Consider the following 13,396-nt stretch of genomic DNA (forward strand, 5'->3'; position numbering starts at 1 on the left):
CTGCCTGCCTTCTCACACCATTCCTGGTACCAGCTGTGACCACTGGGTGATCTGGACATCAGATGCTGGGACAAAAATTTTATTGGAGGGTAATACCATGAAGAACTAGGAATGTCTCTGCCAGCCTGGTAGGGCACTCAGGAGTAAAGATATGTCAGAGGAAAGCTGATTGGGTGCAGTCCTGTCCTTTACCTAGATTTAATCAGTCTTTGGCTGACAGCCAATGTAAAAATATTACATCAGAAGCTAAGGCAGACATTGAAGATGCTAAGAGCTGAAGGTCCGCAGCTAACCACATGCCTCACAGCTGGGCAGTGGGTCTTTTAAGGGGGATCTGCAGGCCACATCATGGTGTTTGCCAGAGCTCTCATACAGTATCTGCTTCTGTACTCTCATTTCTGAATCTGTTTCTAATTGTAACAATAAATCCAAGAATTGGAAGCTTCAAATGTTGCCCTTGCTGGAGAAGCTCTTCACTTCTCCAAGGGAAAGAAAAGGTGGACACAGATGGCAGATACCTGGCGGTGTTAAACTGAAGAGAAAGGGCCTCAAGGGGAAATGCACTCATTTGTGCTGATTAGGTCACTACCTTGATTTCAAGTGTGTGCCCTAATCTCTGTTTACCTCTCTTCATGTATTTAATTCTTAATTTCAGTGAGACTGCAGAGTTTGAAATGAAAGGATTGAGTACTGCTAACACATCTTACATAGGAGATATTAATTAACTAACAATTTGGGTATTTAAAAAAATACAATAGAGATTTTGGAGATGTTCAAATTAGAAATATATTACTTATTTGAGGAAGTCCAATGGAGAAATACTAACAGACATCTAGAATATGTGTTTCCTATCTAAACTACTAACAGCTCAGGGAATGTGGTAGTTTGAGTTTGGATTGTTTGGATTTTACTTTTTTATTCTCCATGAAAAATAGACTTACCCACAAAAGGAGTAGTTAGTGAATAATATTGCAGAAAATCTAACTCTTTTAAAGCCATCTAGAAGCACACAATTTAATTATGTCACTTCTATCTACTTCAACATTTATTATACTTGTTAATTAAAGCGTGTCTCCAAAGAGCTCTGCTTGCCTACCATGTATAACCCTGGCTGGAAGTGCCCTATATATCTGAAGGTAAAGATATTTAATAAAATTATTGTAGAAGACAGTCCATATTGGCCTTCCTCTTCAGGGGAACAATGCATACATGAAAGTAAAAAGCTTTGCTGAAATATTGTATAAATAAGATATTTTACTAATCCACATTGGTTGTTGCCAGTACATTATGCATTGATTTGCGAGTTTCAGACTCTTAAGTTTGACTTAGCACAAACAAAAAGACAAATTTATCATAGGAGTGGTAGGGAAATTGCTAACTAAACTGCTGTGTAAGCAGGGTGGGCATTGTGAAGTTAATTTCTTTTCTATTGAATCCTTGGAAGGACTTGAATATGCAAATCTGGGCTTTGAGTTGAATTTCAAAGCCATGCTCTGACAATAATTTGTAGTGCTCCTGAAGATGTTGAGAAGAGGAAGATAGGATAGAGGAAGAAAGGAATCCATATGATAATGAAAAGCTGGAATTCCAAATGGGGAAACAGGGCTACTGGGGAAAATCCTGGAATGGGGTCTTCAAAAATGTAATACTAAAAGTTCATTGTTTCCACCTTTTATTGTAAATCCTATTCTGGCTTCTTCAAATCTTCAGTAGAATCTGTCATGCCTACAAATGCTGTGTTTGAGAGGCAGAAAACACTGTGGTTGTGTTGTTGTTTTGAAGTTTACTTGTTTTACAGAATTACAGAATGAGACTGAGGCTAAATTCCATGACAGGACTCATACAAATCAGAGAAGATCATCATCAATCAGAAAAAAATTAATAGAATTAATTCAGCAAAAGCCAAAAATGACCATGAAAATGTAAGCCACTTCCACATTCCATCCCCCACCTCCCAATACCTAGGGATTAACAGAAATCTGGGTAAATTTTCTGAATTATCCACAAATCGTGGATTGGGGTTCAAGTCCATTAGCTAGCTCTTAAGGGGCAGGTGATCCAGTTAAAATCTGAGTTGCACAGGGATACTGGAATCCAAGAACAAGGATACACGTAGGCCTCAGTAATAATGGAACAAAGAACTCAAAGTTTCCTTAAAGGCTCAGCTCAGTTTCTTTAGGTATATTAGCTTTTCAAAATTTTAATTTAACTATGGGAAGAACACTTAACGTGAGATTACTCTCTCAACAGATTTTTAAATGTATAACACAAATTGTTAACTATTTGCAAAAGTCAGAACTATTTTCACAGGTGAACATCTAATCTGTTTTTTAAAAGCCTTCATAGGAAAGCACATTTTCAATATCCAATAGGCACAATATTGTACAGGGGATCTCTAGAATGTACTTATCTTGTACAACTAAAACTTTATTTCTATTGCATTTGTTTGTCTTTATCTTACTGAAGACTTTTTTTTTTTTTCTCTACATAGTAGAAAACTTGCCTTTAAGAGCTACCAAATCACCAAAGTCTAGGGAGAGTTATGATTATGTTTGACTCAGATAATTTCAGATGATATCTTCTGTACTAGCCAACTGTGGTACTGTATAGTTTGCACTGTATACTAGAACAAGGATTTTGTTTTCAGAGTACCAGCATTTTTAGATCTATTATTCTTATGTTCCTATAGTCATCCATTTATTCTTCTGATGTATGCATTAGGAGTTTTGCATCACCCAAAATGTAACAGGTGTTTTAATCCACTAGTTACAGAATATTATAAACTGCCTTTTGCAATCATAAATCATATCAACATTGAAGAAATAACATCTACTAAGAGAATTTAGGGACATGGCAGCAAATTATTAATAGAACAATTGAGACAAGGGAAAGGATGCACTATTGCATCTATTTCCATGTCAGGAATAGATGATTGATGTTAGAGCAAATTTTTTTCATGAAGAATTTATGTTACACTCCCCAAAGACCATCTGGAAAGCCTTCTCTGGATGTTTACCTGTGAATTTTGAGTTTAATAACAGTTCTAGACATCTCTTAATTAATCACATCTGTCAAATGATGTTGGAGATAGACACCTAAACATAATGTCTTCAAGGACAGTTACACATTAGTGGATAAGACCTTCATTCACTCAGAAAAAGAGACTTGAAAATGTGATATATTCTGGTTTCAACTGCTCTATGTTAAATAACATACTTAGGGTATGTTCAAAAAATGTTTATATGTGTAGATGTGAAAGTGTATACATATGTAAATGTCTTTGGTGATATTTCTGACCTTCATCACCAACATTTTGCTCATATGTCATGCAAACATAATGACGTCAGGCTGGCTCTTCTTTCTAAACTGTGTTCCTATAGGGGAGGGGCAGGTAGGAAAAACAACTCCCTTTTATTTGCAGTTCTTTCATTATTCTTTAAATTTTTTTTTTCAACGTTTATTTATTTTTGGGACAGAGAGAGACAGAGCATGAACGGGGGAGGGGCAGAGAGAGAGGGAAACACGGAATCGGAAACAGGCTCCAGGCTCTGAGCCATCAGCCCAGAGCCTGACGCGGGGCTCGAACTCACGGACCGCGAGATCGTGACCTGGCTGAAGTCGGACGCTTAACCGACTGCGCCACCCAGGCGCCCCTGCAGTTCTTTCATTATTCTTGAAGTTTTGTTGTAATATACAGAAGTAGTGAATTAACCCAAAAATCTCAGTGGCTTAACCTGACAATATTTTCCTCTTGTTCACAAAACAGATCCAGTGCAAAGCTGAGGTTGGGTAGTGCCTTGGATTCACAGTCACTCAGGGATTTTGGCTGACAGAGGCCCCTACTACCTTACACATGAACCATCTACAACACATGGTTTTCCTCATCCAGGTGAAAGGCAAAGAAGGCTCCATAAAATCTTTCACTGGCAATTAAGCAGTTTGCTCTGAAAAAGACATACATGTGTAATTCCACTGGCTGGAACTAGTCACATCCCCCCCCCCCCCCCCCCCCCCCCAACTGCAAAAGGGCTGGGAAGTATAAGAGAGTACATGAAATAATCAGCAAGTTATTTTTGCCACACTATATTCCAGACCTATATTTTGTTGGGCAAGAGAAATTTTAAAGAACCGAGTGAAAATTTTAGATACCAAACTCTGTTCCTTTCTCTTATTCCAATAACACAACACATATAAAACATGATGGCATATTTACAGTCCTAACACTTTCCTTATGATTTTCATTTTTTTTAAGTTTATGTATTTATTTTGAAAGAGAGAGACACAGAGAGAGAGAGAGAGAGAGAGAGAGAGAGAGAGAGAGAGAGAGAAAGCAGGGTAGGAGCAGAGAGGTGAGAGAGAATCCTAAGCAGACTCCATACTGTCATTACAGAGCTCAATGCGGGGCATGAACTCATGAACCACAAGATCATGACCTGGGCCGAAATCAAGAGTTGGATGCTTAGTCAACTGAGCCACCCAGGTTCCCCTGTTTCCTCGTGATTTTCATGCTCTTTCAACAGTCAGCTAGTTCTTGAGTTAGATGTGGATTACTTCATGTGACAGAGAAGTGCTGAGAGCTTTAAGGTGACTCTGCTTAGAGAAAATAAACATACAACCTGCCCCCCTGCCCCCAAACCAAATGGTTTATGTAAGGTAAATTTAATTTCCAGTTGAGAACTTATTTTTAGGGTCAAAAAATTAACCTTCGTTTTTCACCTCTTTGACACATTCTTCACTTTCTCTTTGGTTCTCTATCCCTAATCTCCTTCTAATGAGTAACAGGTTGAGCGAACAGAACCAATTCCTATTTCCAGCTATTTACTGTAAACCACTGCCTCTTTATTCAACTTTTCCCCATAAGACCCTTTTTAGAATTGGAGTTGATGAAAACCAAATGAGATGCTGGTGAGCTACAATGCTAATCAGCGATAACCAGCAATATTCACATTGTAGAAAACATTAAGCGTTCTTTTTAAAAAGGATTAACATAACACCTTAAAGGCTATTCTTTTCATTTAATAACAACTTAAAGAGTAATCCAAAAGGAATATGCTGATTTTTAATAGCCACAAAACGTCTAGCTACTTAATAAAATATCACGAACCAGTCTTGAATTACATTCAGGAGCAATTCAAATTATATGCAGAGAGAGACATAATCTCTGGCGGAGAAACCTGTAGTGAGTTTTATTTATAAGATCAAAGTCATTTTTGCTTCATTCAAATACGAATATGTACTTATACATCAATTTAGAAGAAGATTGTGGAATATAGGTCTGGATGAATTTCTTGTGGTACCGATTTTTGCAAGTTTTTTTTAAAACATTGAAATCACTGTTATGGGTTCTTAGAGATGAACCATCTGTCACAAATCAGAATCAACATTTATTTTAGCTTATTAAGAGGAAAAGTTGCTAGCAAAAACCATTTGAAGTGTAAAATTGGATACTGAAAACCTTTTTTTTTCCCAATAGAGGTTTTTAAAAAACAGATTAGATGTTCATCTGTGAAAATAGTTCTGACTTTTGTAAATAGATAATTATCTCATATGGTAAGATCACTAAAAAGGTGAGAAATGCACAGGGACAGAAGGAAGGCAGAGAAGCATGAGCACGTGTATGCAGCATGAGAGACAGAGAGACAGAGAGAGGAGGCAGCTGCATTTCTCAGGAGAATTACATTTGTTTGTAGGTATCCTAACTGAAAATATGAAATTGCTTTTGAAGATAGCTCACAAACTAGAATGTACATTATGAAGTGGAGTGCTATTAAATAAGTTGTAACTTAATGTGGGTATTCCAATTTAAGATGTTATCACAGCTCAAATTTTGTTAATAAAAATGTCATCAAAGGAGTGAGATCATCAAGATGTTGACATGTCATTCTCAACTTTGGTCTCCCTCACAAGAAGACCAACTGGTAATTATCCATAGATAAGACACCATTGTGAAAATCCTAGAACCTGGGGGTGAGGCTGAATCACCCTCTTGGACCACAAAGACCAAAAAGGACCACAAGAGTAAGAGTAGTGGCTACCCTCTTAATACATTCCATCCCCCCCAAGAACAGCACAGCATTGCGCTGAGATTGACCCCCTGAACCTAGGTTTCTCCAGTGGAAAAAAGAGCCCAAGGTGAACATCCAGCTCCTTCAGCATTTTGAGGCACTTCCCAGGAGGTCTACTGAAGTGTCACCTCATAGGAATCACTAAGGGAATCTGTAGGGCTTGACCACTGGAGATCAGATAGAAACAGAGGAGTGGGGCTTATACACCTGGCACTCAGATCTTCGCTGACTACAATCCTCCTCTGAAAGGAGGTGGAGCAGAGGCCCTAGCCAGTTGCTCTGTCCAACTACAGGGCCAAGCTGGTGGCCCTGTCTGGCCTAGAAATAAGCCCATACATATGTGCCCAACTAATATTTGACAAGGGAGCCAAGAATACTCAATAGATAAAAAAGATTCTCTTCAGTAAATGCTGCTGGGAAAACTGGATATTCACATGTAAAAAAATGAAAGTGGACTTTTATCAAACACCAATCACAAGAAGTAACTCAAATGGGTTAAAGATTAAATGTAAAATCTCAAACCATAAAGCTCCTAGAAGAAAACACAAGGAAAAACTCCTTGACATTGGTCTTGGCAATGATTTTATGGATAGGACAGTCAAAGCTTAAGAAACAAGAGCAAAAACAAACAAGTGGAACTAATTATATCAAACTTAAGTGCTCCTGCATAGTAAAAGAAATGACAAATGAAATGAAAAACCAAAGTATTATCCAAATAATGAAATTAAGTATTCATTCCCACTTGAGATTGTAAACTCTTTGCAGGAAGGTTACTTGTTACACTTTCAAATTTTCCATGATATCTGTTAAGACATATGTAAGTATATGATAAATATTTCTTATTTAATTCAGTCAACATTAAATATGATTTCTACATAAGAACACTATTCTACCTACCAATGCTTTGGAGGTTTGTTTCCAGAGCAGAGAAAAAGTAAAAGCTTCTTTATACAATGAAGGACTTAATGACCTACTTTTCTGTAAACACATTTCACAGATAGAAGAGTATTCTTTTGTACTTTGAAAAGCATGATTTATTTAATTTCAAAATAAATGCTTTGCTTGAATAATAGCTATAATAAAGTATTACTAATAAAATAATTAAAATATTTTTCTTAGAAGGAAAAAAAAGGAAAACCAACATACAGAATGGGGGAAATATTTACAAGACATATATCTGATAAGGGGTTAATATATAAGAAATATAAGGAACTAATACAACTCAATATAAAAAACACAAGTAGTCCAATTAAAAAAAATGGGCAAAGAACCTAAATGGACATTTTTCCAAAGAAGACATACAAATGGCTAGCAGGTGCATGCTCAACATCACTAATCATCAGGGAAATTCAAATCCAAACTACAGTAAGTTAGTGAGTGAGTGAGAAGCTGAATATCAGGCAGGCCTGGGAAGGTCAGCTACAGAATGGAAAAGGACTATGTGGAGCAGTTAACCCTGTGACGCAGAGCCCAACAATCTGTAAAGTGAAACCCCCTGAAATCAGAAGAGTAAGAACCTTGGCAGTTTTTCAGTAGAAGTCTTGAGGAACATTTTCATTGGTTAAAAAATAGCTACTCTCAAAAGTTTAGAAACCAAAGTCACCCTTACTTCAACCTCAGTCTGAGGAGCAGGAGATAGAACAGAAACTGAGGAGCCATCTAAATCTGTTGGACTTACCTCTGGAGTCCAACCCATGAAACATCACATCCTTCAGAATCCATGAAAGAAAGCTGTTCCATCAGAGAGTCCAGGACTTCTTCAGGTAAGGAAGATTCTCACTGAAAAAGCAGTGGAAGTCGATGCTGTAAGAATATTAGTTCCCAAAGCTGCTATAACCCATGATATCCCCAACAAAAAATGCAAAGGCTAAGTCTCTGGGTCATTGTAAAGGAGAATTACTTGGTCAGTCAGAGGGAGTTGCAGAACCCAAAAAAGAACTATCAGAGGTAAAGAATATATTGGAAAAGCTCAAGAACTCTTAAAGTAGGTTACTACAGGACAAAGAAGGTCTTTAAAACCAGTTCAGGGTATAGACAGAGGTCAGTTGTGAGTTTAAAAAGTTGCTAGTGGCTTCTGTTGGGGATGATCTTCAGTATTACTTTGAATTTCTAGCCAGAGGAAAATCAGCTTATTTTAGAAAATAAAGCCATAAGTCAAAACACAGGTCAACTTTCTGAACAGTTAGAACGTATGTCAATATAGTGTGATATATGACGAAGTAAATTCCTCAGAAGCAGGATTATGGCAGATGAGTTAACCAACTCCTAACCACATTTACAGCGTAAAAACCACAAGGCGCAGAGTGCTATTCAAGATATCCTGACTGAACGGGAACAGTTTTGTCAGGAAATGACACTTACCCATAAATTATTAGAGGAGCTCTTAGTCTCCATGCAGTGGGGAAGAGAGCAAACCTACTACCCTAGTACAAAACCTCACATCACAGCAGGACTGGCATCTACAAATCACAAGTTGGCAAAAGCAGTAAATGCTCATCTTCTGGGAAATGTCAGCACTAATAGTCAAAAGAAGATTCCACGAACAGTCGAGTTCTGCAGCACCCCAGCAGAAAAAAAAAAATGGCTGAAATGGTTCTATGCATTCTATCCAGTTGCCTGTACAGAAAGCTCACCTGATAATCCATTTTTTGAGTCTTCACCAACCACCTTACTTGGTACAAAGAAAAATACTGGATGATTTCTTTTTTTTTTTAATTTTTTTTAACGTTTTATTTATTTTTGAGACAGGGAGAGACAGAGCATGAACAGGGGAGGGTCAGAGAGAGGGAGACACAGGATCTGAAACAGGCTCCAGGCTCTGAGCTGTCAGCACAGAGCCCAACGCGGGGCTAGAACTCACGGACCGCGAGATCATGACCTGAGCCGAAGTCGGCCGCTCAACCGACTGAGCCACCCAGGCGCCCCGGAATGATTTATTTCATCCCTATACTAGATATGAAAATACAACTTTCAGTTGCTGCCATCACTTCCAGGGAGAACGTCTTGTCCTTTCACATTTGGTATGTTGGAGGTATGCTACAGGTGCTTGCTTATTACCCAAGAGTCATTATTATTTGGAAGCGGGAGTTCTTATAATCATAGACATAGTATCACTTTCTATTTAAGTAACATATACCCCCCCCCCAAAGATGTTTTTCATGTACTGGACCACAGATAACCCTTTCTTAATAAATGTTTCAGGGTAAGGAAAGAATGAAAGGCATATTTAAAGTAGATGACATTCGGGGCGCCTGGGTGGCGCAGTCGGTTAAGCGTCCGACTTCAGCCAGGTCACGATCTCACGGTCCGTGAGTTCGAGCCCCGCGTCGGGCTCTGTGCTGACCGCTCAGAGCCTGGAGCCTGTTTCAGATTCTGTGTCTCCCTCTCTCTCCGACCCTCCCCCGTTCATGCTCTGTCTCTCTCTGTCTCAAAAATAAATAAAAACGTTAAAAAAATTAAAAAAAAAAGTAGATGGTATTTTCCAGGCATTACATGATGCTTTTCCAAAGAAGGAATTATATGATGCTTTTCCTTTTTCTGAAAGAAAAAGATTTTACCTTCATTTTAGGTCCTAAGTTATATCTTGCTATGGATTTAATAGGAGCAGATTCAATTCTGATACTCTAATGCAAGGTGGGTCATATGCAGCCACATTCATTCACTTACTCTGGTCTATGATTGTTTTCGTTTGTTTTTTGCACTACAACAGTAGACTTGAATAGATGCAACAGGGCTTGTATTGCCTGCAAAGGAGAAAATATGTCCTATCTAGCTAGCCCTTTACAGAAAGAGTTTTCTGGCCCCTACTCTAATGGAATAGTAGCTGGTAGAGGATGGGTGGAGGAAGTGTCCATTTCCTTTTTGATGATTTTTTGGGTTACAAAAGGAGGCTTATGGAAATACTATGGGTAAAGGGACTAATATTTTAAAACTAAATGCTATACTTTAGGAAAATTAAAAATATTTTACAGCCACATTAGCAAGTGTATCAGCCTAACATATTCTCATGTTGGTTTTGTTTTGGGAAAAATCATAGCTTGAATGGATGCAACTTGACATATATAAAAGAAACAGATTCTACTGAGCTCATTTTGACAAATGCAACACAATAGGAATATCAAGTTTGATATAAAATGTGCTGGAGAAAGTAGGATCTTCCTAGAACATTGCACAAACTCAAAAATGCAATCCATCAATTAATTTATATTAATATATATTATTATTCATTTATGATGGGTCATCATAAATATCCTTTTATAGGTCTTTAAAAATATCCACCATATGTTTATACCAAATTACACTGCATTAGGTGCAGAATTGCCTATCAGAAGAGAAATCTTCTAAAGACACATCTGGTCAAGTAACACATTTTAATGTCAACTTGATGATCGTTTGGTCTGATTCATCTGAGTTATATTTTGAAATGGTATTAAATTTCTCTACATTCTTAAAAAAAAACCCTACAATGTGATATCATCCAACCATTATTAGGATGTCTATTATCAAAAAAAGGAGCGATAAGGGTGTGGAGAAAAGGGAACCCTGTGCGCTATCGGTGGCAACGTAAATTGGTGCAGTTATTTGTAAGAAACAGTATGGAGGCTCCTCAAGAAGCTAAACTAGAATTATCATATGACCCAGCCCATTTCACTTGTGGGTGAAGGAAATGAAGAGAAATCTGCACCCCTTTGTTCACTGCAGCAGTATTTACAATGTATTCATCAAACATACAGTATTCCTCTTCCTGTATCAGGCTTATCTCACTTAGCATAGCATCCTCCTCCAGGTTCATCCATGTTGCCACAAATGGGAGGATTTCCTTCTTTTTTTTTCTTATGGCTGAATAATATTGTATTATATACACAAAATATCTATCTGTATCTATCTATATCTAATCTCTATAGACTTTTCTTTGTTTAGTTGTTGCTGGACACTTAGGTAGTTTCCGTATCTTGGCTATTGTGAATAATAGGTTCTATAGGCTGCCTTATTTTTTATTCATCTGTGGGTAAAAATTATTTAATTAGCTTTTTTGGGGATATTATAATATTATGCTACTATAATTCATAAATTTGATTTTAAATACTCTTAATGAAAAATTGAATATAGCTTCTACCCAGAAACTTCTACCCAGAAACAGCCTATAATGAAAAGTTTGTTGCCAAGTGCCTGTGCTTCCCAGTATTCGTATTCATAATAGACACAGAAGCTTTTATTTTATCCTAAGCCAAGCACCATAAGGGATCTTGATGAGTGGTGTGCTGGGTTGCTTATTATTTGTAAACAAATAAAGAATATGTCATAAGGCTATCTTTTACTGTTTGTGCTTCACCCTAGATAAAAAGATTTGAGGCCCTTGTGAAATTATAATGCAGGATCAGCCATTATTCAGAATTTTAAATTTCAGGTCAATTATAAAACAGTAGGATTTAATTTAACCCTGCAATTTTGCTCATTTCTTAAATGACAGTTTCCTGGATTGCTTTTTCAGAGAATTTGTACAATGAAGACTAAAAAAGTACATCTTGAATATGGCGATTCTGATGTTTATACCGGTCCAATAAAAGCCCTGATTTGGTGAGACTGCATCACAACATGTCTTAGAGATTAAAGGAGCAACTTCTATTGTAAATGCTGTCCATAAAACATTCAAACATTGGGCTTTTTCCAAAAGGTCAGTGGATTGCAGTGAGTGATCCTCTAAAGCATTTTCATGTGTTCAGACCTTACCAACTGCTGCAGAGGTGTTATCCGCTGCTCTACTTAAATATTCAAGGTTGTGGTGTGAGGAGTCTATAAAAGGAGTCAGCACACTGAAGACCATGCCTTTTCAAAGAGCATTACTATTAAGAGATCATAGTGTACACCTGCTATAAAAATAAGCTGCATGTTAAATGTTTCAGAAAGTCTACCTACCTGCTTCCTATTTTTTACTGCTTCTTCTATAAATTTTATTTCAGAAATGCTTTTTATAAATGCAAAATTAGTAAATTCTACTTTGCATTTTGATGAGATTTGTACATTTAGCATTGCACTTGGCACTGAAACAATGTGGGGGTTAAGGGTCCCAATTCCTGAGCAATCGGAAATCTCCCCACAGCTTTTGGCTCCCCCCAAAACTTTACTAACAACCTACTGTTGACTGGAAGCCTTACCAACGATACAGTTGATTAACATATATTTTATATGTTATACATATTATATGGCCTATTCTTACAGAAAGTAAGCTAATGTTATTAGATGTTATTAAGAAAATGTTATTAAGAAAATCATAAGGAAGAGAATACATCTATAGTACTGTACTATTAAAACATCCATATATAGGCAGTGCACCACAGAGTCATGCGGATCTCTCTGTTGCTTCAACAGTGTTTGGACAGCACCGACCCAGGTACGTCCCTTCTTTCAGCCTCTAACCCTCTCCAACCTCTTTTCCAGTGGTAACCTTCAGAAACATCCTCTCAGGCATCCTCTACCTCCGGTCCAACCCAACACCATTTTTTGAGCTTAGCTCGTTATTGCCCATCAAATACCAGCTCCCAGATTCCTCAGAATTATTCCACTGAGGTGGAGGCTGATGACAACCACCTGAGCAACATGCATCTGCGGGTCTCCTACACTTACCCCTATCTGGGCTTCTATTTTGACCAGGATGTTGTGACTCTGGAGGGCATGGGCCACTTTCTCAAGTCGGCCAAGGAGGATTGAGACGGCACCCAGCGTCTTGAATACACAAAACCAGTGTGGTGGCCGTGCCCTCTTCCAGGACCTGCAGAAGCCATCCCAAAATGAATAGGATAAAATCCTGGATTCTTACAGACTGCTATAGTCCTGGGGAAGAACCTGAACCAAAAGAAGCCTTTTGGATCTGCATGCCCTAGGTCCTGCCTGTGCAGACTCCCATCTCTGTGACTTCCTGGAAAGCCACTTCCTAGATGAGGAGGTGGAATTCATCAAGAAGATGATGACCACCAGACTAACCTCCGCAGGCCGGCCGGCTGGCTCCTAAGTGGAGTTGGTAAGTATCTCTTTAAAAGGCTCACCCTCAAGTATGACTAGGAGTTTCTGGAGCCCCACAGCCCTTGAGGGGTTCCTCTGGCATCCCTCTAGTGTCAAGGCTCCTGCCTGAACCTCTCTCTGCAGCTACTAAACAGCTTTTCAGCCACCTTGGAGACCTCCTCCTTTGGTCTATTAGACCAAATAGAAATAATAAAGCTCTTGGCAGTCCCCACCCAAAATCTGTGTATAAGTGGACCCACATAGTTCAGCCCTGTGTTGTTCAAGGGTCAACTGTATAGGTATAAAATTTTTTTCTTTTCTAAAAACTAACA

The 13,396-nt window shown here is 38.1% G+C and overlaps 1 pseudogene; it reads left to right on the forward strand.

Moving 5' to 3' along the window:
• LOC115501831 overlaps positions 1-12,773 on the forward strand; it is a 122,127-nt pseudogene extending 109,354 nt beyond the window's left edge.
• Positions 12,774-13,396: the final 623 nt, after the last annotated feature.

This window comes from Lynx canadensis, chromosome A2 (genome assembly GCF_007474595.2).
Source record: "Lynx canadensis isolate LIC74 chromosome A2, mLynCan4.pri.v2, whole genome shotgun sequence".
In the NCBI taxonomy this organism is placed as follows: Eukaryota; Metazoa; Chordata; class Mammalia; order Carnivora; family Felidae; genus Lynx; species Lynx canadensis.